Here is a 26,081-nt window from a genome sequence, read left to right on the forward strand (position 1 = left end):
CACCCCCTGAATACTCCTCAACACACTGGAAGTTAGGGGACATTCTGAATTAATGAAGTTCTCTCTTATCAAATGAGGCCTGAAAAGCAAAGCTCAGGTTACTTAAAGAAGAGCTCTTCTACTAACTTTTCTCTTTTATCAAAACATGGAATAAGCTGCCTAGAGAACATTCTATCAGGTATCAGACGGCCCATCCTCATCCCTAACCTAGCACCAACAAATACTGGGCTATTAATAAATATTTGCTGAATGCAAATTCAACAAGTCTTACTGAAAAATTTTCTCTTTCAAAAGTTTGAGGAAGCACAAAAGAGAACGCTTTATCTGTCATTCTGTTGTTTTTCACTCAATTCATATCTACAATGAAGAACTGCTTCATGAAGCAGGCATGACATGAACATGTTAAAAAGTTGTGAGCAGGGATCCCTGGGTGGTGCAGTGGTTGGCGCCTGCCTTTGGCCCAGGGCATGATCCTGGAGACCCGGGATCGAATCCCACATTGGGCTCCCGGTGCATGGAGCCTACTTCTCCCTCTGCCTGTGTCTCTGCCTCTCTCTCTCTCTCTCTCTCTCTCTCTCTCTGTGTGTGTGTGTGACTATCATAAATAAATAAAAATAATTAATTAATTAAAAAAGAAAAAGTTGTGAGCAATCCTTGGAAAACTGGGTGATTCCAGGGCTGGGCAGGGGAAATACAACAGCATAAAGCATCTTGTGGTTCTAGAAAATAAAAACATGCTCAGAAATAAAGGATGCAGGCATATGAAAAAGGCACAGGAGCCTGAAAGAGCACTCAATGGCCATAACTGGAAAAAGTTTATTGGCAAATTGAGTAACAGTAACATAGGCTAATAACCCCAATAATAAAATTAATATCCGTGAACCCACCTGAATATAAATATATGACTAAATAAATACATAAACAGGGGAGAAGACTCTTCCTTACAAAAGCATTTCAATGATCTATCAGCTCACACCTACTTGAATGGCTATTTTCAAAGAGACAAGAGACAAGCATGGGACAATGTGGAAAAAAAAGGAAACCCTTGAGTACTGTTGGGAATGAAAACTGGTTCAGCCACTATGGAAAGCAGTGTGGAGGCTCCTCAAAAAATTAAAAATAGAAATACCATTCAATCCAGCAGTCTCACTTTTGGGGCTATCTCCAAAAGAAATGAAAACAATTTCCGGAAGAGATATCTGCACCTCCATGTTCCCTGCAGCACTGAACACAAGAGGTAAGAGGTGGAAACAGCCTAAGTGTCTACTAATGAATGAATGGAGAAAGAAAATATGAGATATAGACAGAGATGATAGGAATACAGATGTGGATATGTTCCAGTCATTTTTTAAAAAGGAAATTCTGCTTCTTGTGACAATATGGATGGACCCTGAAGGCACTGTGCTAAATGAAATAGGTCAGACATGGAAAGACAGAGAGGGAATGTCTTCATTTACATGTGGAATCTAAAAAAGCCAAACCCCTAGAAATAGAGTAGATAGGTGGTTCCTAAGGACTAGGAGGGGAGGGGGGGGAAGGGGAAATGTCAGTCAAAGGGTACACACTTCCGGCCTATAAAGCAAATAAATTCTAGGGATCTAAAGTACAGCACGGTGAATACAATTAACCATGCTGTCTTATATACTTGAAAATTAAGAGGGTGAATTTTGAACGTTATCACCACACACTTAAAAAAAAAAAAAAAAAGGTAATCAGGTGAGGGGACAGAAGTGTTAACTAACTTTATTGTGATAATTATTTTACAATATGTATGGATATAAAATCATGTTTTGCACCTTAAACTTACATATGCTATTGTCAATAACATTTCAATATAACTGGGAAAAAAATGGCACACCTTTGTCTCCTTAAGTTTGATGTAAATCAGCCTATTTTGGGGGATTCCTGGGTGGCTCAACAGTTTAGCACCTGCCTTCAGCCCAGGGCATGATCCGGGATCAAGTCCAACATCAGGCTCCCTGGATGGAGGCTGCTTCTCCCTCTGCCTGTGTCTTTGCCTCTCTCTCTGTGTGTCTCTCATGAATAAATAAATAAAATCTTTAAAATAAATAAATCAGCCTATTTTTTAAAAAGAGAAGGATTTCACATAATGATAGAAAATAACCATTAGAACACCGTAATAATAATTGCTGCAAGCAAGACACCCTAAAAGGATGCTAAAATTAGTGAGAATTTCAGCAAAAACAAGATATTTGCATATTCTCAAAGTATCTCCCACAAAATACTGAGTAATAAGGGAAAAATGTTAACTCTGTAGTGCACATCCCAGAAGATATTATCCTAAGTGATCAAAGTTAACATTGTTGGTAACACTAATCAATATCATACACGTCTTGATATGAAGTAATGAAAAGGACATATCATTTCTGTGGTATTCTTTGCAATAAATCACTACTTCAATCTAATCGTTAATAAACATCAGACAAACCCAAGTTGAAGGGAGTTCTACAAAAATAAGTGACCAATAATTTCCAAAAGTGCCAGGGTCATCAAAGATAAGGAAAGACTAAGGAACTGTCACAGATTGGAAGATACTACAGAAATGTTATAATGAAATGCAATGTGTAATCCTTGATTGGATCCTGAAATAGATAAAAGTACGTAAGTGGAAAAATTGGTGAAATCCAAATAAATTCTGTAATTCAATTAAGAGTAATTTAATTCTAAGGTTAATTTCTTAGTTTTGATCATTGTTTTATGGTTATGTAAGATGTGAAAGAGAATCTGGGTGAAGAGTATATGAAAAGTCAATGGACTATTTCTGCAACTCTTCTATAAGTCCAAAATGATCTCAAAATAGAGAAGTTTTAAAAAAAAATAGGATGAGCACATCCTGGAATCCCTAGGACAGGAAGACTGGAATGCTGGATAAAATTAGCACACACTCACCACTGGGACAAGTTTCCAAAAGTTCAGAGAAGAGACAGACATGATCTCAGATGTGGAGATCCCGAAGGGAAAGTGATTCAAGAGAAAAAGTGGACCCCCATAAGGACAACAACATATGAGAAACTTCTGAATCATCTTCCTGCCTCTTCCTTCCCTACACTACCAATCAGCCACCTAATCCTATCAGCGCTGCATCCTAAATGTTGCTCTGTTAGAGCTCTTCCTCTTTAACTGGTACTCTCCTCTTCCTCTTGACTAACGATTTCCCCTTCACAAATTGTCCCAAGTCTAACATATCCTAAGTTGATTCACCAGAATTGTTTTTGTAAAAGAGAAATCTAGGGAGGCCTGGGTGGCACAGTCATTTAAGCCTCCTAAGCATCCAGCTCTTGATTTCAGCTCAGATCATGATCCTTGGGTCTTGGGATAGAGCCAACCTTGGGCTCCTTGCTCAGTGAGGGGTCTCTTTCCCCTCTCCCTCTCTCCCCTGCTCGTGCTCTCTCTTTCTCTTTCTAAAATAAATAAATAAATCTTTTTAAAAAATTTTTTAAATAAAGGAGGAATCTATTTCCCTTCTCTTGTCCAAGAGTGTTCAATTTTATTCAAATTCCTTAGCATAACATACAAGGTCCTTCACCATTTAGCTACTGTTTAGCTTCAGTGTCATCTCTGTTCGCTCCCCCAAGAAGCACTCTACACTCCAGCTGCAAAACTATCTGGGAGCCTGGAACATATCCACTGGAATTTCTGTTCATATTATTCATTCATGAATAAATACCATGTTACCCAGCTTCCCTGTCCTGCAAACTCTTACTCATTCTTGCTCAAATATCATTTGTTTGACAGACTTTTCTGATTCTTTATAACCTCCTTTCCCATTTCACATGCTATGCAACCAGGATTAACCCTGTCCCTCTGCCATGCTCCCCTAGAACATTATAAATACTGTAAATATGTGTACACCTCACTGCATATGGCTTGTAATACACAAGTTTGATTCTCTTAGTAGAGGGTGTAAGTCCTGTGATGGGAAGGCCCAAGTCTAATTCACCTAGGAATCTCCAGCCCCACCTCAGGGGCTTAAGGATCAGTCAATACCATTATGGGTTGAACTGAATTAAAATATAATCAAATCTGATTCCCAAGGGATGCAAAAGGAACAGCAGTTAAAAAATCTGTAGGTTACTCATGTTCCTGTAAAACTCAAATTTTAAAATGGACTTCAAAAAACTGGGGAGGAAACAAAAAGCTCATGGTTATAGATGGACATAAAAGAGTAGTATAGAGCTACAAGTATTCTAGTAAAAATGCTATAGCCAGAATAGTCTGGGCTTGAAAACAAAAACACTATTGACAACAGAAAGGGCCCCATTAGCTACATCAACTTCAAGGAGAGTAAGGAAAAGCTAACTGATTGTGAAAGATGGAAATATTGCCAAAGATGAAAAGTAGAAAATTACTCAACTTTTCTTGCTTATATCTTTTTCTATCAAGGAAAATGATGTTCACATTACAAAGAGGAGAAAAATCTTGTTAAAGGAAATGATTTTTTTTAATGGTCCAGTGAATTAAACATCTGCCTTCAGCTCAGGTCAAAATCCTGGGGTCCTGGGATTAAGCCCTGATTCGGACTCCCTGTTCAGCCTGCTTCTCCCTCTCCCTCTGCTGCTCCCCCTGTTTATACCCTCTTTCTTTCTCTCTCCCTCCGTCTCTCTCTCTCTCTCAAATAAATAAATAAAATCTTTTTTAAAAGATTGATTTGAAAGAAATGATTATTCAATCTCAATTCAATTATATCCCAGTCTATAAATAACTTGTTGATATGAACTAGTGACATAAAATCACTGTCAGAAATCTTTAGAAAATTATGAGTTGGAGCAGTGAAAAAAAATTGCAACTTGGAGTAAGACAGAAAAACCAATGCATTCCAAGAACCAAGAGTCTCTCAACTTAATATTAAACTCCAATTAAATGATATAATAGTCACTGGACAGATGGTTCATCAGATATGGTAAAGTTGTATTGTCCAATATGGTAACCACTAGTCACATCTCACTATTTAAATTCTTTAAAATTAAAAAAATTAAAATCAGTTCCTGACTCACACTAACCATATTTTAAGTGTTCCACAGCTATCTATGGCACGGTGCTACCCTAATGGACAGCATAGATCACAGAATATTTCCATTCTTGTAGAACAATGAACAGTGCTGTAAAAGAAATTAAGCAGTAGGAACCAGCATAATTTACAGAGAACGTAGGATTGTTATACTGTTGGAAGCAGAGAGTCCCTAGCTATAGACTATCTTGAGTTCAGCAAATCATCCAACCAAATTTCTTATGAAACCCTAGGTGATAAAATATTTTTTTAAATATGGACAAGGTATAATACAATTGAGCAAACAATTGCCCCCAAAAAGCATTGACTAACAAACCTATAATTTGGGGAAGAATGATTTTCCAGTTTTCTCTAAAACCTTGTCATTGGTCCTCTCTTGTTCAATGTCTTTATCAATAATTTGCTGGCCAGGAACATTAATCCAGTTTTCAAATAATTAAATGATACTGAAATTATTTCATAACTTTCTAGAAGACAATTTGCTAAAACATATCAAAACCTTTGACAATTTTACTTGCTCTTTGACTCACAGTTTCATTTCCTCAGGAAATAGTCATGGATATTTATGAAGATTTAGCAACATGTGCACTAATTATAGCAAAATATCTGGAAATACCTAAATGTCAAATAACAGAAAACTAGTTAATTTGACTAAATGTCAAATTAATAATAGAAAACTAATTAAATAGACCACAGTATATTTGCTTTGATTCAACTATATTCCCAGTGCCCCCTACAATGCTATGCACTTTGTGGGTATCTTTAAAAATATATCATATAGGCTCTCTGCTCTTCCCCGTTGGACAGACAACCGCATCTTCTGGTGCAGTGCCAGCCGCGTCCCCAAGACGCGATGGTGAAGGTCGGAGTGAAGGGATTTGGCCATATTGGGCGCCTGGTCACCAGGGCTGCTTTTAACTCTGGCAAAGTGGATATTGTCACCATCAATGACCCCTTCATTGATCTCAACTACATAGTGTACATGTTCCAGTATGATTCTACCCACGGCAAATTCCACGGCACAGTCAAGGCTGAGAACGGGAAACTTGTCATCAACAGGAAATCCATCTCCATCTTCCAGGAGCAAGATCCCGCCAACATCAAATGGGGTGATTGATGCTGGTGTAGAGTATGTTGTGGAGTCCACTGGGGTCTTCACCACCATGGAGAAGGCTGGGGCTCACTTGAAGGATGGGGCCAAGAGGGTCATTATCTCTGCTCCTTCTGCTGATGCCCCCATGTTTGTGATGGGTGTGAACCACGAGAGGTATGACAACTCCCTCAAGATTGTCATCAATGCCTCCTGCACCACCAACTGCTTGGCTCCTCTAGCCAAAGTCATCCATGACCACTTTGGCATCGTGGAGGGCCTCATAACCACCATCCATGCCTTCACTGCCATCCAGAAGACCCTGGACAGCCCCTCTGGGAAGCTGTGGCCAGACAGCCAAGGAATATCATCCCTGCTTCCACTGGCGCTGCCAAGGCTGTGGGCAAGGTCATCCCTGAGCTGAACGGGAAGCTCACTGGCATGGCCTTCCGTGTCCCCACTCCCAATGTGTCAGTTGTGGATCTGACCTGCCGCCTGGAGAAAGCTGCCAAATATGACGACATCAAGAAGGTAGTGAAGCAGGCATTGGAGGGCCCCCTCAAGGGCATCCTGGGCTATACTGAGGACCAGGTTGTCTCCTGTGACTTCAACAGTGACACCCACTCTTCCACCTTCGACGTTGGGGCTGGCATTGCCCTCAATGACCACTTCGTCAAGCTCATTTCCTGGTATGACAATGAATTCGGCTACAGCAACCAGGTGGTGGGCCTCATGGTCCACATGGCCTCCAAGGAGTAAGAGCCTCCTGGACCACCAGCCCCAGCAAGAACAAGAGGAAGAGAGAAGCCCTCAGCTGCTGAGGAGTCCCTGCCCCAACTTAATCCCCCAACACACTGAGAATCTCCTGACCTCCAATTTACATCCTAGAACCTGAGGAAGGGGAGGGACTTGGGGAGCCTACCTTGTCATGTACCATCAATAAAGTATACTGTACCCAGCCAAAAATAAATTAAAATAAAATAAAATAAAATAAAATAAAATAAAATAAAATAAAATAATAAATAAAATAATAAAAAAATAAAATAAAATAAAATAATAAAATAAAATAAAATAAAATAAAATAAAATAGGGGGGAGGAGCAAGATGGCGGAAGAGTAGGGTCTCCAAATCACCTGTCTCCACCAAACTACCTAGAAAACCTTCAAATTATCCTGAAAATCTATGAATTCGGCCTGAGATTTAAAGAGAGACCAGCTGGAATGCTACAGTGAGAAGAGTTCGCGCATCTATCAAGGCAGGAAGACGGGGAAAAAGAAATAAAGGAACAAAGGCCTCCAAGGGGGAGGGGCCCCGCGAGGAGCCGGGCTGAGGCCGGGGCGAGGGTCCCCAGGACAGGAGAGCCCCGTCCCGGAGGAGCAGGAGCTGCACCGACCTTCCCGGGGGAAAGGGGCTCCAGGGAGGTGGAGCAGGACCCGGAGGGCGGGGAGGCCCGCGGGCTCCCGGGGACAGTAACAGCAACTGCGCGCCCAGGAGAGTGCGCCGAGCTCCCTAAGGGCTGCAGCGCGCACCGCGGGACCCGGCGGGACCCGGAGCAGCTGGAGGGGCTCGGGCGGCGGCTCCGCGGAGGGGGCTGCGCGGCCCCGGGAGCAGCTCGGAGGGGCTCGGGCAGAGGAAGAGGCTCCGTGCGGAGGGGGCTGCGCGGTTCCAGGAGCAGCTCAGGGGGGCTCGGGCGGCGGCTCCGCGGAGGGGGCTGCGCGGCTCGGGAGCACGAATCCAACAGCGCAGACCGGGAGGAAAGGGCGCCGGGACACAGCCCAGGATCCGGCCTCCCCCCGGGACAGGCAGAGGCCGGGAGGGCCCAGGACAGCGAGGACGCTCCTGCCCCAGCTGAGCAGATCAGCGGCCCCGCCCGGAGCCTCCAGGCCCTGCAGACTGAGTTCCTGCCGGAGCTGAATCCAGGTTTCCAGAGCTGCCCCGCCACTGGGGCTGTTCCTCCTGCGGCCTCACGGGGTAAACAACCCCCACTGAGCCCTGCACCAGGCAGGGGCACAGCAGCTCCCCCAACTGCTAACACCTGAGAATCAGCACAACAGGCCCCTCCCCCAGAACACCAGCTAGACGGACAACTTCCAGGAGAAGCCAAGGGACTTAAAGAACACAGAATCAGAAGATACTCCCCGGTGGTTCTTTTTTTGTTTGTTTGTTTTTGTTTTTGTTTTGTTTTGCTTTTTGATTTGTTTCCTTCCCCCACCCCCTTTTTTTCTCCTCTTTTTCTTTCTCTTTTTCTTCTTTTTTTTTTTCTTTTTTTTTCTTTTTCTTCCCTTTTTTTTTCTCTTTCTCTTTTCTTTCCTTCTTTCTCTCCTCTCTTTTTCTCTTTTTCCCAATACAACTTGCTTTTGGCCACTCTGCACTGAGCAAAATGACTAGAAGGAAAACCTCACCTCAAAAGAAAGAATCAGAAACAGTCCTCTCTCCCACAGAGTTACAAAATCTGGATTACAATTCAATGTCAGAAAGCCAATTCAGAAGCACTATTATACAGCTACTGGTGGCTCTAGAAAAAAGTATAAAGGACTCAAGAGACTTCATGACTGCAGAATTTAGAGCTAATCAGGCAGAAATTAAAAATCAATTGAATGAGATGCAATCCAAACTAGAAGTCCTAACGACGAGGGTTAACGAGGTGGAAGAACGAGTGAGTGACCTAGAAGACAAGTTGATAGCAAAGAGGGAAACTGAGGAAAAAAGAGACAAACAATTAAAAGACCATGAAGATAGATTAAGGGAAATAAACGACAGCCTGAGGAAGAAAAACCTACGTTTAATTGGGGTTCCCGAGGGCGCCGAAAGGGACAGAGGGCCAGAATATGTATTTGAACAAATTCTAGCTGAAAACTTTCCTAATCTGGGAAGGGAAACAGGCATTCAGATCCAGGAAATAGAGAGATCTCCCCCTAAAATCAATAAAAACCGTTCAACACCTCGACATTTAATTGTGAAGCTTGCAAATTCCAAAGATAAAGAGAAGATCCTTAAAGCAGCAAGAGACAAGAAATCCCTGACTTTTATGGGGAGGAGTATTAGGGTAACAGCAGACCTCTCCACAGAGACCTGGCAGGCCAGAAAGGGCTGGCAGGATATATTCAGGGTCCTAAATGAGAAGAACATGCAACCAAGAATACTTTATCCAGCAAGGCTCTCATTCAAAATGGAAGGAGAGATAAAGAGCTTCCAAGACAGGCAGCAACTAAAAGAATATGTGACCTCCAAACCAGCTCTGCAAGAAATTTTAAGGGGGCCTCTTAAAATTCCCCTTTAAGAAGAAGTTCAGTGGAACAGTCCACAAAAACAAAGACTGAATAGATATCATGATGACACTAAACTCATATCTCTCAATAGTAACTCTGAATGTGAACGGGCTTAATGACCCCATCAAAAGGCGCAGGGTTTCAGACTGGATAAAAAAGCAGGACCCATCTATTTGCTGTCTACAAGAGACTCATTTTAGACAGAAGGACACCTACAGCCTGAAAATAAAAGGTTGGAGAACCATTTACCATTCGAATGGTCCTCAAAAGAAAGCAGGGGTAGCCATCCTTATATCAGATAAACTAAAATTTACCCCAAAGACTGTAGTGAGAGATGAAGAGGGACACTATATCATACTTAAAGGATCTATTCAACAAGAGGACTTAACAATCCTCAATATATATGCTCCGAATGTGGGAGCTGCCAAATATATAAATCAATTATTAACCAAAGTGAAGAAATACTTAGATAATAATACACTTATACTTGGTGACTTCAATCTAGCTCTTTCTATACTCGATAGGTCTTCTAAGCAAAACATCTCCAAAGAAACGAGAGCTTTAAATGATACACTGGACCAGATGGATTTCACAGATATCTACAGAACTTTACATCCAAACTCAACTGAATACACATTCTTCTCAAGCGCACATGGAACTTTCTCCAGAATAGACCACATATTGGGTCACAAATCGGGTCTGAACCGATACCAAAAGATTGGGATTGTCCCCTGCATATTCTCGGACCATAATGCCTTGAAATTAGAACTAAATCACAACAAGAAGTTTGGAAGGACCTCAAACACATGGAGGTTAAGGACCATCCTGCTAAAAGATAAAAGGGTCAACCAGGAAATTAAGGAAGAATTAAAAAGATTCATGGAAACTAATGAGAATGAAGATACAACCGTTCAAAATCTTTGGGATGCAGCAAAAGCAGTCCTAAGGGGGAAATACATCGCAATACAAGCATCCATTCAAAAACTGGAAAGAACTCAAATACAAAAGCTAACCTTACACATAAAGGAGCTAGAGAAAAAACAGCAAATAGATCCTACACCCAAGAGAAGAAGGGAGCTAATAAAGATTCGAGCAGAACTCAACGAAATCGAGACCAGAAGAACTGTGGAACAGATCAACAAAACCAGGAGTTGGTTCTTTGAAAGAATTAATAAGATAGATAAACCATTAGCCAGCCTTATTAAAAAGAAGAGAGAGAAGACTCAAATTAATAAAATCATGAATGAGAAAGGAGAGATCACTACCAACACCAAGGAAATACAAACGATTTTAAAAACACATTATGAACAGCTATACGCCAATAAATTAGGCAATCTAGAAGAAATGGACGCATTCCTGGAAAGCCACAAACTACCAAAACTGGAACAGGAAGAAATAGAAAACCTGAACAGGCCAATAACCAGGGAGGAAATTGAAGCAGTCATCAAAAACCTCCCAAGACACAAGAGTCCAGGGCCAGATGGCTTCCCAGGAGAATTTTATCAAACGTTTAAAGAAGAAATCATACCTATTCTCCTAAAGCTGTTTGGAAAGATAGAAAGAGATGGAGTACTTCCAAATTCGTTCTATGAGGCCAGCATCACCTTAATTCCAAAGCCAGACAAAGACCCCGCCAAAAAGGAGAATTACAGACCAATATCCCTGATGAACATGGATGCAAAAATTCTCAACAAGATACTGGCCAATAGGATCCAACAGTACATTAAGAAAATTATTCACCATGACCAAGTAGGATTTATCCCTGGGACACAAGGCTGGTTCAACACCCGTAAAACAATCAATGTGATTCATCATATCAGCAAGAGAAAAACCAAGAACCATATGATCCTCTCATTGGATGCAGAGAAAGCATTTGACAAAATACAGCATCCATTCCTGATCAAAACTCTTCAGAGTGTAGGGATAGAGGGAACATTCCTCGACATCTTAAAAGCCATCTATGAAAAGCCCACAGCAAATATCATTCTCAATGGGGAAGCACTGGGAGCCTTTCCCCTAAGATCAGGAACAAGACAGGGATGTCCACTCTCACCACTGCTGTTCAACATAGTACTGGAAGTCCTAGCCTCAGCAATCAGACAACAAAAAGACATTAAAGGCATTCAAATTGGCAAAGAAGAAGTCAAACTCTCCCTCTTCGCCGATGACATGATACTCTACATAGAAAACCCAAAAGTCTCCACCCCAAGATTGCTAGAACTCATACAGCAATTCGGTAGCGTGGCAGGATACAAAATCAATGCCCAGAAGTCAGTGGCATTTCTATACACTAACAATGAGACTGAAGAAAGAGAAATTAAGGAGTCAATCCCATTTACAATTGCACCCAAAAGCATAAGATACCTAGGAATAAACCTCACCAAAGATGTAAAGGATCTATACCCTCAAAACTATAGAACACTTCTGAAAGAAATTGAGGAAGACACAAAGAGATGGAAAAATATTCCATGCTCATGGATTGGCAGAATTAATATTGTGAAAATGTCAGTGTTACCCAGGGCAATATACACGTTTAATGCAATCCCTATCAAAATACCATGGACTTTCTTCAGAGAGTTAGAACAAATTATTTTAAGATTTGTGTGGAATCAGAAAAGACCCCGAATAGCCAGGGGAATTTTAAAAAAGAAAACCATATCTGGGGGCATCACAATGCCAGATTTCAGGTTGTACTACAAAGCTGTGGTCATCAAGACAGTGTGGTACTGGCACAAAAACAGACACATAGATCAGTGGAACAGAATAGAGAATCCAGAAGTGGACCCTGAACTTTATGGGCAACTAATATTCGATAAAGGAGGAAAGACTATCCATTGGAAGAAAGACAGTCTCTTCAATAAATGGTGCTGGGAAAATTGGACATCCACATGCAGAAGAATGAAACTAGACCACTCTCTTTCACCAGACACAAAGATAAACTCAAAATGGATGAAAGATCTAAATGTGAGACAAGATTCCATCAAAATCCTAGAGAAGAACACAGGCAACACCCTTTTTGAACTCGGCCATAGTAACTTCTTGCAAGATACATCCACGAAGGCAAAAGAAACAAAAGCAAAAATGAACTATTGGGACTTCATCAAGATAAGAAGCTTTTGCACAGCAAAGGATACAGTCAACAAAACTCAAAGACAACCTACAGAATGGGAGAAGATATTTGCAAATGACATATCAGATAAAGGGCTAGTTTCCAAGATCTATAAAGAACTTATTAAACTCAACACCAAAGAAACAAACAATCCAATCATGAAATGGGCAAAAGACATGAACAGAAACCTCACAGAGGAAGACATAGACATGGCCAACATGCATATGAGAAAATGCTCTGCATCACTTGCCATCAGGGAAATACAAATCAAAACTACAATGAGATACCACCTCACACCAGTGAGAATGGGGAAAATTAACAAGGCAGGAAACAACAAATGTTGGAGAGGATGCGGAGAAAAGGGAACCCTCTTACACTGTTGGTGGGAATGTGAACTGGTGCAGCCACTCTGGAAAACTGTGTGGAGGTTCCTCAAACAGTTAAAAATATACCTGCCCTACGACCCAGCAATTGCACTGTTGGGGATTTACCCCAAAGATACAAATGCAATGAAACGCCGGGACACCTGCACCCCGATGTTTCTAGCAGCAATGGCCACGATAGCCAAACTGTGGAAGGAGCCTCGGTGTCCAACGAAAGATGAATGGATAAAGATGATGTGGTTTATGTATACAATGGAATATTACTCAGCTATTAGAAATGACAAATACCCACCATTTGCTTCAACGTGGATGGAACTGGAGGGTATTATGCTGAGTGAAGTAAGTCAGTTGGAGAAGGACAAACATTATATGTTCTCATTCATTTGGGGAATATAAATAATAGTGAAAGGGAAAATAAGGGAAGGGAGAAGAAATGTGTGGGAAATATCAGAAAGGGAGACAGAACGTAAAGACTGCTAACTCTGGGAAACAAACTAGGGGTGGTAGAAGGGGAGGAGGGCGGGGGGTGGGAGTGAATGGGTGACGGGCACTGGGTGTTATTCTGTATGTTAGTAAATTGAACACCAATAAAAAATAAATTAAAAAAAAAAAATAAAAAATAAAATAAAATAAAATAAAATAAGTCATAAAAGTTGAATGATAAGAAAAAAAATTATAAAACAAACTACATGGTATGATCGTATATATCACACATATACAATTTGGTAATAAATGCATATATACTATACGTGTGCTTGTAGGATATATATTTTGCATAAAAAGACTAGATAGATATACTAAAATGTTAATGATATTTCTCTCTGATAATAAGGTAAGGAACACCTTTGCTCCCTTATTTTAGCTCATCTGTACTTTTAAAAGTTCTGTTATGAATAGATGATTCTTTATCATAAGAACAATGTTTTGAACAAGGAACAATGGATTATATGTTTTATTAAGAAAACAATATTCAAAAGGAGGAAAACACATTCAACAATCTAGAAAAGTGAATCACAAATAACAAGAGGAAGCTTAATGGGTATATAGAGAACATCTAGCTTTTAAATTCTCAAAGTCCTCTGGAAAAGTACAGTTTGGAGAAGACTATCCTAAGAATAAGTTTGGTAAAATAAACACAAAGTTTTTAAATGAATTAAGTGACACAATATCCAAAAGAGTGAATGCAAACAAATTATATCAACAAGGTGTCTTGTCCAGAAGAGGGAGAGTGATGGTCCCTCTGCACTCTGAGGTTGATACTCAGAGTACCTGCTCACTGTTCTCCTTGTTTTATACAGTGACATTGTCCAGAAGTGGGTAACCAGGGGTTAAAAATCCTACACCATGAGAAAAATTGGCAGAACTGATGCTTTTTGGCCTAAAATAGAAAAACCTTAGGAATTCTCAGATAGCTTTATTTATGTACAAAAGAGGAAAGCGACAGCATCTCACTGATATAAAGAAGTTATAGGAGGTCAGATTTCCACTTAGCATAAGGAAAAAGAGCAAGTAAAACCTACATCAGACTCACAAAAACCTGCGCACAAATGTTTAGAGCTTCTTTATTCATCATTGCCAAAATTTGGAACCAACCAGGATGTACTTCAATAGGTGAATGGATAAATGAACCGTGGTATATCCAGACAACAGAATGTTATTCAGCATTAAAAAGAAATGAGCTATTGAGCCATGAAAAAACATACAGGAACGTGAAATGCATATTACTAAGTGAAAGTAGCCAATCTGAAAAGGCTACATAATATGTGATTCCAAATACATGATCTTCTGAAAAAGGTGAACCAATGGAGACAGTAAAAAGATCAGAGGTTGCCAGGGGTTAATGCAGAGGGAGGGAAGGGAAATGTAATTATTATGTCTGATACACTAATGACAGAAATACACATTATACATCTGCCCAAACTCAATGATGTTGGATGTACAACATCAAGAGTAAACTCTGATTTAAACTATGGACTTTGATTGATAAAAATGTGTCAACCTCGGCTGGCTCATCAACTTTAACAAGTGTCATACTCTAGTGAGCATTGTTGATGGTAGGGAAGACTGTATGTCTGTGTATGTTTGGGGAAGGCTGTTTAATTTTGTTATGACCCCAAGCTGTTCTTTAGAACAGTTTTTTTTTTAATGAAAAAAGTTAATAACCAAAAATATTTCTCTGAGAGGTAGTGACCTGCCTGTCACAGTAAGTAGAGGCTGAAAGAACAGCTGTCGGGAACACTGCAGAAGGAAGTTTTCGATTACAAAGAAGATTCGACACGTCCTCCCAACTCTGAAGTTGCTATCATTCATTCATTCAGTATTCAGTTCATTCATATTCCTTGAATAGTGCTATGGACTAAATATTTGTGTCGCCCCAAAATTCATATGTTGAAGCCTAAATGCTCAATATAATGATATTCAGAAGTGGGTTCTTTGTGAGGTCATTAGTTCATGAGGATGGAGCTTTTGTGGATGGGATTAATGCCTTTAAAAGGGGATGAAGGGATCCCTGGGTGGCGCAGCGGTTTGGCTCCTGCCTTTGGCCCAGGGCGCGATCCTAGAGACCCGGGATCGAATCCCACATCGGGCTCCCGGTGCATGGAGCCTGCTTCTCCCTCTATGTCTCTGCCTCTCTCTCTCTCTCTCTCTGTGACTATCATAAATAAATAAAAAAAAAAAATTAAAAGGGGATGAAGAAAGCAGGGCTCTCTATCCACTACATGAGAAAGCCAGGGAGAGGGCCCTCACCAGAACTCAACCATGCTGGCACCCTGATCTCAGAGTTCTCAGCCTTCAAAACTATAAGAGGTAAGTGGTGTTAAGTCACCAAATCTGTGGCATTCTTGTTAGAGCAGCCTGAACTGACAAAAACACTTTCTACGGTTATTTTTAGACCTGGAGTATTTATACTTCTGGGAATATGTGGTGCTGGGCCAATAGGTGCTCGAAGTCACGATGTAAACTTAGCGCATCTTTCAAGGGCATTGATTTTATTTGAGGTTTTTAATTTAAAAAAGTACATCATTCTTTAGAACAAAAAATACAGATGAATTCCAAAGATAAGCTAGCAAAGAAACATCACGTGTGCCATGGGGTACTTCTAAGTTTACCCACAGACCTCACCAATGCGCAACAAATACAAATTCACACTGCTCTAAGAATACTTCAGTGGAAAAGTGAGGGAAAAACTGACTCACTATGTGCTAAGAACTATATGCTCTGCAGGAAGGATACAGGTATAAATAAAACCCAGCTGTACCTTTGAAGAGCTGACAATTTTCAGAGACCACAGGCTCCTCTTCCTCACAGCAGAAAAATACAGATCTCTGACAGATGGTGAACATGACTAACTCTCTGTACCAGGACCAGCACCGGTTTCATTCCGAGGTGTAGAAATCTGCCATCCAACAATACCATTCAAATCTTGACAATATGATTTCATAAATACCCTAAACCGGTTGCAGTAACCTGGGTCTGCTTTCTGGTGCGGAATTGCATGGCTGACCTTAACTGATATCTCTCAAGGGAAGATGATTTAAGTTAAAGTTTATTGTATCCATAAAAGATCCATGTTTTATGAGTGCCATGGAAACAAACAGATTCTAATTTCCCTTCTATGTTCCCCTTTTTGAAGCACATTCATGATCACACAGTGTGTAGGGAAAGATAAAAACAACCTATTTCCCTTATCGAAGAACTTGATATACTTTGCGTATCAATATGAACAGCAAAACCAATGAAAGAGAGAGGCAGGATGGAGCGAGTGCATGAATAAAAGAAATGTTATATACGTAAAAAAAATCATTAAATATATCTTGAAAACCATGGAATGTCATAAAAACTAAAGCATATCAATTCTTACATTCACATTACCAATAAACTGAGACTAGTCATATTGCTATATACTCTGCATGCCAGCCCAGTTCATTCAAACATGAAGACAGACTCACTCACCAACTGGAAAAATCAGCATCCCTGAGGTGTCCGTTGTCACGCTGCCCATCATAGGTATGTACACGCTGCCTCAAAACACTTCATCCAGTCAGCAAAGTAATTGCTCTTCCCTCTGCACCCCTAACCATTAAGTTACTCAAAGAAATGGTTTCCAAATGATAACAAAATTGAGAGCAAGAAATTAACATCCTCGGATAAAGGCATACCCTCTTGAACCGTTGATGGGAATGCAAACTAGAGCAGCCACTCTGGAGAAGAGCAGGGAGGTTCCTCAAAAAACTAAAAATAAAACTATCCTACGATCTAGCAATTGCTCTACCAGGTATTTACCCAAAGGATACAAAAGTCCTAATTCAAAGGGGTACATGCACCCTGATATTTACAGCAGCATTATAATATATATAATATATTAGCCAATATATATAATATAATAGCCAAACTATGGAGAGAGCCCAAATGTCCATCAACTGATGAATGGTAAAAGAAGATGTGTAAGATTATTACTCAACCATCAAAAAGAATGAAATTTTGCCATTTGCAATGATATAAATGAAGCTGGAATGCATTATGTATATCTCATATGTGGAAACAAAATAGATGAACATATGGGAAGGGGGGGAGGAAAAAAAGGAGAGGACAGAGGGATACAAGCCATAAGATTCTTAAAGATTTCACTTATTTATTCATGAGTGACACAGAGAGAGAGACAGAGACATAGGCAGAGGGAGAAGCAGGATCCATGCAGGGAGCCCGATGTGGAGCTCGATCCCTGGACCATGCCCTGAGCCAAAGGCAGGCATTCAACCACTGAGCCACCCAGATATCCCACCATAAGAGACTCTTAACAATAAAGAACAAACTGAGGGTTGATGGATGGAGGTGGGTGGAGCATGGGCTAGATGTGTGATGGTTATTAAAGAGGGCACTTGTGATGAGCACTGGGTCTTATATGTAAGTGATGAATCACTGAATTCTACTCCTGAACCCATATTGCATTGTATGTTAACTAAATTTTTTTTAAAAGAAACTAGCATCCATATAGAGGTTTGTGTTGTCAATGGCTCCAATCGTCTGTTTCCAAACTCATGTATTCATTATTTTATTTATCCAACAAACATGTATTGTTCTACTATGGGCCAAGCGATGTGCTATGTGAGTCTTCCCCCAGGTACCGCCACCACCATCCATTCATTCTACCTGAAAACGGCTTCCCATATTGCCCTTTAGACAGCCGTCTTGAGCACCACACTTACAGGAAGAAACCAAGGAAGCTTACTGTTTGACTTGCAAATCCAAGAGTTCCAGTAGTGGGACCTAGTCTGAAACCCCAGGGCTGAGAGTCTGGCTTGGTGGGTGAGGGTAGCTCAGGGATAACTCATCAGAAGCCCTTCTTCTAGAAGGCTCTGTTCATTCATACCAGAGGATATAAGTATATCTATTGCTTATGTCCATTTACAAAATTCTCCTAAAAGCCATCTTGATAGTGAAAGAGAACTTGGCATATCAAAAACCTAGTCACCACATTTATAAGTTTCTATTGAAAGATAAATACATAAAATCTAGAGAATGTATCTGGGATCTTCTTCCTGGGACTATTCGAAGCTTATATATTCATTTCATTCATTATGGGGAGATGCATCTGTTTTCTCTCAAGGCCAGAGAAGCAGTTTATCCACAGGAAATCCTGTGGAAATCAGGATTCCTGTCTAATGAATAGAGCCAGATGATAAGAAAACTCCTATCACAGGAATTTTACTTCTAGTCATAGTACAGAAATATGATTGTGTCTATATTTTACTGTTGGTGGGTTTCACTGTTTTTTGGTTTTGTTTTGGTTTTTAGTAAGGGAAATGTTCAATTTAGGAAAAGTGAGGCTAGAAGTGAGATTTGTCTAGTTCTTACAGAATGAGGAAACAAAGAATCCGAATCCTTGGAAAATTCGGGATTAATTACAAGGACTTCTCAAAGAGAAAGATCTCCTAGCAAGACATGAATGCTCCCCTCTTTACAAAGGAATAGGAAAGAGTTCAAGTCATAGAGATGCAAACAGGTATAAGAGGCCACCCCTATCACCCATCAGCCCACGCCCTGCATGTGTCTTTGTCTCTTTGCCTTTTCAGGGTCTCACCAACTGGCTTAAAAAGGCAGGATTTGCCTGTTACAATGGTTAAGATCAGGCCAGTCAGCAAACAGATACATAACAGATCACCTGAATCTCTAGTAAACTAGCGGATGAAGTGTCAGGAGTAACTGGTTCTCAAAAGGCAGGCAAAGAGTTTTTCACCCAATTCCTCATAAATTCAACAAATATTTATTAGGATCTTCTATGGGCACTGTCCTTTCTGGCTATGCAGTGGTAAACAAAGTTCTTTTCCCTTGTGAAGTTTGAATTCAAGAGGGAAGCTCAGGTAGGAGAAGGAAAAAGAAAGAAGCAACAAAAAGCTTCTGACATGGTGGCCCTTTAAAAAGTGTCCTCCAATCCAGCAGATTTCATCCCATCAGCCATTGGTTTCCAGTTCCCAGGAGGTCCATCTAATTGGTGGAAGGCTTACATTGGGTTTTTGAGACAAAAGGCTATTTCCCAGCAGCATTGCCTAACCAAAATTCAGGTTATCATTTGGGAGCACTTTAATGGGACACCACTGTTGATTCCTGGGCTTGCTAGGTGGTTTGTCTGCACATCTCCATTAACCAGGCTCCAATGAGTAAAGGCAGTAGAAATTGCATAAGCTTTAGAGCCACACCTGTTGAGGCGTTTGGAAATTGGGTAACCTTGAACAGGTTACTTAATCTGAACTTTGTCATATGTAAAATGTGGAAAATACCCTTCTCATTATAAGACAATAAAATGAGATAATGTACAGAACTTCTGTGATAGTGTCTGGCACATGGCAGATACTTTTGAAATACAGCCATTATTAAATTCTATTTTATTATTATTCTTATTATGGCATGTCAGTTCCTCCTCAACAACCTGCCATATTACTTGTGAAGCAATGCCAAGAGATGCATTTGGGGCTGGGTAATCACTAGAGAAGTGAGAAGAAGTTATGGAAACTACTCTACGGGGGCCATTGGAACCCCCAGGGATGGGTATATCCAGATATAACCACAGGAAGATCTGAGTAGTTTTTAATGGCCTGCCAATGATTGCAAAAATACTCCAAGTTCCTTCCCAAAGAGTCTGAGAAACAAGTCCTAAAAGCCCTCCTCTACCTCTATGGGCACTGAATTTATAAAATACTGTATGCTTCCTCAAAGTGGTGTGAGATTCTTGGGGTGGGGCAGACTGTGACAAAGGGGAGAAAAGCCCTTTCTCTACAGTGCTGCTCTCTGGCCTCAAAGCTATGCTCAAGTCTTAGTGAGTTTTCAATTGTACAGTTTCCCCCCTCTGAGACCCAAACAGGGGTCTGACTGGAAACATATCAGAGTAACTAACAGCCACCATTTTGGATTTGGTGATATGACTGGGCTAATCTAAAAAGTACCAATACCATCCCAGTTGCCCCTGAAGAATTCCCTGACTTGGCCAATACCCAGGAATGCTGCGGACAGATAGCAGTCCACACCACAGCAGGCATCCAGTGTAGGGTGAGGTGTGATCAAGTGTAATGGAAAGTAAGCAAAAAGAGAAGGGTAAACAAGTGTGTTGAGGCTTTGGTACTTGGCACACTGAGGACCGAAGATGCCACTGACACTCAAAGAGGAAAGTTACCTTTCCAAATACAAAGCAAAAGGCAGGAAGAAAATACTTTCAATTCTGCTAAGGATAAAACAATCAAAGGAAAAAAGAAGCAAGGAGGCAGCAAAATGGCAAGTAGATGAGACTCACTTAGACCAAAGGATTGCGAAGGACGTTCACAGTGAAATGGTTGTGAGGAAGCTCGGCTTCCAGGGAGGCAGGAAGAATCAATCAGCAGATTCTCACCCCTGGTGAGGCTACTCAGCAACATGGAGGTAACAAGAGAGTGGACATCCTAGATTTTATTTTAAAAATGCAAATTGCCTGAATCTCAGCAAAACCATCACTCATGCCTTTGTAGAATGGACAGGTGAGAATGTGGTAGAGAAATCTAAAAGCCTTGTTCGAACAAGTACAAGATTTGGGAATGAAGGAAACCCTATTTTCCTCAAGACGAAGCTTTCAGTCTCAGTGAGAGCCACATCTGCTTAGGTCTTTACTACCAGGTTAGGGCAGGGGGCAAACAGATTGATCTCCACACCCTGTCAGAGGAAACCCAGAGAGAGATAACGGTTAGCGCCTAGACCCCGGCTTGAGTAGGTCAAGTCAGAAAAACAGCCTGATTTTTCCCCCACCCTTCTGGGCTGGATGGAGAATACAGCAGCTGGTTGAGTCTAAGACAAAAGAAAGGCTGTGATTTGTGGGAACCAGTAGCAGCTCATGGGATGTTCCAAGATGGACCTCCTGTAGGGATTCAGACATGTCCAACTATGTTTAAGAAACTGAGAGATAAGGGCACCTGGGTGGCTCAGTTGATTAAGCGTCTGCCTTTGGCTCAGGTCAGATCTCAGGGTCCTGGGATCAAGGCCCACATCAGGCTCCCTGCTCAGTGAGGAGTCTGCTTCTCCCTCTCCTTTTGCCTGCTGCTCACTCCCCCTCACCCCTGCCACTCATGCACTTTCTCTCTTTCAAATAAATAAATAAAATCTTAAGGAAAAAAAGGAAACTGAGAAATGGGCTGATAGAAGCCCATTTCTAATATGGCTGAGAATCTGCTAAGGAAAGAACTCATGTTGCAAAAGGGTCATGCATAATGAGCTTGACTAATCAGAGATAGTTTTATGAATGAATGGATGGGGGAGTAGAAATCCAAAATGGTGGCTGTTAGTTATTCTGATATGTTTCCAGTCAGACCCCTGTTTGGGTCTCAGAGGGGGGAAACTGTACAATTGAAAACTCACTAAGACTTGAGCATAGCTTTGAGGCCAGAGAGCAGCACTGTAGAGAAAGGGCTTTTCTTCCCTTTGTCACAGTCTGCCCCACCCCATAGCAGCAGCTTCCCAAAGTTTCCAATCCATTCCCGCTGGAGGACATAAAAGTATCCAGTAGTATGCCCTTTAAAGGTTAAGTCATGGGGCACCTGGATGGCTCAGTCTGTTAAGCATCTGCCTTTGGCTCAGGTCATGATCCCAGGGTCCTGGGATGAGCCCCCCGAGGAGCCCTGCTTCTCCCTCTGTCCCTCCCTCTCCCCGTGCTTGCATTCTCACGTTCTCTCTCAAATAAATAAAATATTTTAAAAAAATAAACAGTAAGTGGTTTGTGAGCAGATGTGATACAATCCTTGTTAGAAATAAATACTCTGGAATAAGTTATAAGGAACTGAGTTTCAGTAAGAACAAAGGTTCAGTAACACCAGTGTAAATGGTGTTATTTCTGTTATGAGACAATATTATGTTCTCTTTAATCATGTGGGCTCAAACTCAGGTTCCCTGCTAACTGGCTGTGTGATCTTGTGTGAATGATCCACTAACAAGCCTGGGTCTCAATTTTCACATCTGTGAAATAAGGATAATAGCAGGACATAAAGAGGTGTGGAGGTTAAACAAGAAAAGAGTTTGGAGGAGTTCCCAACACATAAAAGGTATTCAACAAAGGTTAGGTTTGTTTCTTGTCATTTTCTGAGTAATATGTGTACCCACTGACTGGTGATATCTAAGAAAATACGTGAAAGAATCTCTTCACTAATAAGAGAAAAGATCTCTATTCACTAACACTGAATATACTTCCATGATCAAACTTGAGGGAGCTTCTGGGACTTCCACTGGGGTTCACTGATGTGGATACATATACTTCCTGTTCGAAAAATCACTTTAGAAAGCTTACGGGGAGATATGTGATCTCTAAAATATTATTTAAACTATATCTAAATAAATAAGAATTGGGACATAAAATGGAACCGAGATAGAGCTCGAAAACATGTATATTGCTCACTGAGCAAGACATAGACACTTGCTAGCAGATACATAGGGAGGTTAAAGAGTCTCAGAGGGAGACTCCTATTCTGACGTGCTTCAATCTGGCAGGAATGGTGGGACAGGGAAAATTGACATTAATATTAGCGTCTTTATGGCCTAAGCGCACAACTGTGATGGAGCCAAGCATAGAGCTGCTGCCCCACTCCACGGTGCGCCTACAGAGGACTATCAGAAGATAAGACAAGAGTAAAAAGGTAAAGAAATCAGCTTCGATTCTGTTTCCCTGCCTCAATCACATTCTCTGAAACTCCTGGGACCAACTTAAATATGGAAGCATGAGGGAGTAAAGTACGGTGTTTATCAAAGGAGTCAAACACCTTCCTACATCATAAATATCCTGTATCGTTTAGGAGTGGCTCCTCAATTGTTATTAGAAATCATTCTGCAAAATGAATGTATTAAAGAATCATAATCAGAATACTGTGTGTAGGTTGCCACACAAGCAATATGTCCATAGTGATCAAAGCCAGTTGGAAACTGTTGGATTGGTAAAGCTGGGTGGCAATGTGGCATACACACAGAAAAAAATTTCCCTTTAGGGGCGCCTGGGTGGCCCAGTCAATTAAGACTTGGATTCTTGGTTTCAGTGCATGTCAGGATCTCAGGGTCCCAGGATCCAACCCCTATCCTGCTCCATGCTCAGCACGGAATCGGCCTGTCCTCACTCCCCCTCTACTCCTCTTCCCAACCCATGCACTCTCTCTCATGAATCAATAAATGAATGAATGAATCAATCAATCAATCAAGATATCCCTTTAAACGTGAAATGGACGATAAAGAAAAATGTATTTAAAAATCTTAAGCTTAATTTGCCTCCTTCGGGAGTATAATTCAGGCTCAAGGATGGGAGAGATGGGACGTGATGCGTAGTGAGGAAATACAAATTTTCACTGTGTTTTAATGTAGAATGAGTTTCAGGCACATTGTCCAATGGATCTGAATGCAAAATTCAAATCAAATGTTGTCACAGAGTGTTTGGGAAGAATTGTAACTTAAGCACTTTAATAACCCCGTTAGACCTTGTCTCGGTCTGTCTGTTCAGCCAGACTTCCACTCTTTTTCTCCTCCGCAAAGTGCGTGAGGGCACACAGACAGAACCCATCACCCCTACTATTACCAGCAACCAGATCCTACTCTGAGTCTCTTTGTCTCCTGCAGGAGCTCCATTCTCTTAGATTCAGAGTCCTGAAGCCTGAATCAACTTTGACTTATCCTTCTGACTTTTCTTCGACCTCTTGGGCATCCAGTTTGTAGCCACATCCTGTACTTTCTGTCCCAGCCATGTTTCTTACAGGAATCACTATTTTCCCTCATAACCTTCACCTGGATTACTATAACGTCCATCTGAGTATCGCAGTCTTCCATTCCACCCTCCCCATGACTCATGCCATACATCACAACCACAGTGATCTAGAACCCTAGCCTTTTAAAGAGGCAGGTCATTTCCTTTCCATCTTTCCTATAGCAGAAAGTGGAGCAGCTATTCATCGAGTTACAAATGCAAAAACCTTGACTCGCTTAGTAGGACCCTGAAAGACGTACAAACAGTACATGTCCTTTAACACACTACTCTTAGTCTTCATCAGTCCGGTGTTTCTCACATCCATGCAACTCTTTGGATAACCTCATGAAACCCCAACAAGGAGCCAAAACAAGATGAGTCATGATGTAGTGACTCAGACAAGAACAAGATGTCTCTGAATGAAAGAAAACAGTGTGCTTCAACTACAGGAAATCAGAAGCAGGAATCACCATGAGAGCCAAAAGGCAATATTGAAGGAGCACATCTGCCAACTACCCCAAACTTTCCTCAGGTTGCTACTAAATTAAACTAGTGGCTGTCCTGTGAGTGAAGACACCAGCGCCTTCACTGGGGAAAATTCCAGTCTTTTAAGACTTCACTTGGGGAAGACTCCAGTGTCTAAAGTATACTGTCTTCCCCAATCCCTTAAATAAGTTTCCTTTTGAGATACACTATATTTTTTAGCTCTTGGGATGTCACTATGGCACATACTGTTAGCTTCCAACCCAATATCTGGAGTTTCTTCTTGCTTATTAACAGAACCCACATGTTAGAGGGTATACTAAGTGTCCAAATAAAACTACTATTACCCAATTTTCCCTTCAGATAATGGTAGCCATGTGGCATAGCACTGGTCAGTAAAATGTAAGCTGAAGTCATGGACTGAAGCTTCTAGAAAGGTCCTTAAAAGATTCAGCTAACATACATCTTTGTGCTTATTTCCATTTTTCCTTTCTCCTGCCTGGAATGTGGATGCAAGATCTGGAAAAGTAGCTACAGCTATCACCTTGCAACCATGAAAGAAAGGCAAGAGAATTACTAGGCCTTGGCCCAAACAGCCCCAACCTGTTGAACCAACCCAGCAACCATCTACCTCTGGGTTTCTTGTTACAGGGAAAATAAATCACTGTTTAGTTAATTACTAACATTCATGTGCACTAGTAAATGCACTTAATCAAACAAGCAAACCAAAAAACAACAACAACAAAAAGTCCTGATATATTAGCCTAAATGGGAAATACCCTAATACACTGTCCATGATCTATAGTGTATTTTTCCTTTCGTGTATATGATATGTGTATCTGTGTGGTGTGTTCCCACATCCATTAGTATACATTAACTCTCAGATGATGTCATAGGCTGAATGTTGTCCTCTCAATATTTGTATATGGAAGCCCCTAACTCCCAGTGTGATGTTATTTGGAGATGGGGTCTTTGGGATGTAATTAGGGTTAAGTAAGGTCATGAGGGTGGGCTCTTGTGATGGGACTAATGCCCTTTTAACAAAAGGTACCAGAAAGCTTCCTCTCTCCCTCTACACACACACACACACACACACACACACACACACACACACACAGAAGGAGAGAAGAGATCATATGAGTATATGACGACCTGCAAGCTAAGAGAAACCTCAGAATGACACTTATCTGCTCCCTAATCTTAGGCTTATAACCTCCAGAACTATAAGAAATAAACTTATGCTGTTTGAGCCACCCAGTCTGTGGTTGTTTGAAAGCCTGAATTGAGACGTGATTGTTGCATCCTAAGGAGGATCAGCTACCATATCTGTGGCCTCTCTCCAAACAGCAACTATTTCAGCCTAAGTGTAATTAATTTATCCTTCTGAGTTCTTTGATGCCAATGTTTGTGTATCAGTAAGATCAATAGCATATTATAACAAATACAAAACACACTACTCCTTAAAATCTTTACATTAATTATACT

General features: G+C 41.0%; 1 long non-coding RNA gene and 1 pseudogene across 1 annotated transcript in view; one reads left to right on the top strand and one right to left on the bottom strand.

The window, feature by feature from the left end:
• Window positions 1–24,210, bottom strand: part of LOC144305201 (uncharacterized) — a 51,250-nt gene extending 27,040 nt beyond the window's left edge. The window contains exon 1 of the long non-coding RNA XR_013372264.1: window positions 24,155–24,210. This is a non-coding gene — a long non-coding RNA (uncharacterized LOC144305201). The remainder of the gene's footprint in view (window positions 1–24,154) is intronic.
• Window positions 5,883–7,005, top strand: LOC144305069 (glyceraldehyde-3-phosphate dehydrogenase pseudogene; annotated as a pseudogene).
• Window positions 24,211–26,081: the final 1,871 nt, after the last annotated feature.

Source organism: Canis aureus, chromosome 35 (assembly GCF_053574225.1).
Source record: "Canis aureus isolate CA01 chromosome 35, VMU_Caureus_v.1.0, whole genome shotgun sequence".
In the NCBI taxonomy this organism is placed as follows: domain Eukaryota; kingdom Metazoa; phylum Chordata; class Mammalia; order Carnivora; family Canidae; genus Canis; species Canis aureus.